Here is a 761-nt window from a genome sequence, read left to right on the forward strand (position 1 = left end):
ACATCATGGGGCAGGGGAGGTGGCTCAGGAGAATAAGTGTTCAATCCCTGGTTCCACCAAAAAAAAAAAAAAAAGTGCACATTAACCATGAATGGATAAAGAGGATGTGTTTTTTTATACAATGGAGTACTACTCTGCCATAAAAAAGGACAAACTGGAGACATCTCTTGCTAAATGAATGTATCTTCAGACCATAATATTAAGTGAAGTAAACTGGACACAAATGTGTAATACATTTTTATTTCTCTGGTGTGAGAAACTTGAAGTGTAGATAAGGACCAGAATGTGTAATACAATTGAGAAATTGGAAGAAAATGTCCAAATGAGAAGGGGAACTGGGGAGAGGGTGTGGGGAAGGGGAAAAGAAGGAAGGGACAAGAAAAAAAGAGAATAGAAGGAAAAAATGGAAAGAAAACTTTTGTAGCTACAGATGAGATGAGGTGAAAGGAGGGAAGGAGAACAGGAAAATAAAAGAAGCAGGGTGTGTCACGTACAGGCGCAGATTCCCTAGGATGAATGTGGCCGTTGTGAAGATTATCATATGCTGAAAAAGAAAAAGAAAACCAAACAACAGCAAAAACCAAAATAAGACCCAGGGGGGCTGGTGAGATGGTTCAGTGGTCTAAGGCATCTCCTTAGAACAAGCTAAGCTAAGCAAAAGCAGAGACCGCGGTTCGATCCCCAGCACCACATGCCAGCCAGACCCGCCCCCTGGTGGGCTGAACTGGCCACACACACACTAAATAAATAAATAAATAAAG

The sequence above is a fragment of the Octodon degus genome, unplaced genomic scaffold, assembly GCF_000260255.1.
Source record: "Octodon degus isolate 3935 unplaced genomic scaffold, OctDeg1.0 scaffold00315, whole genome shotgun sequence".
Taxonomy (NCBI): domain Eukaryota; kingdom Metazoa; phylum Chordata; class Mammalia; order Rodentia; family Octodontidae; genus Octodon; species Octodon degus.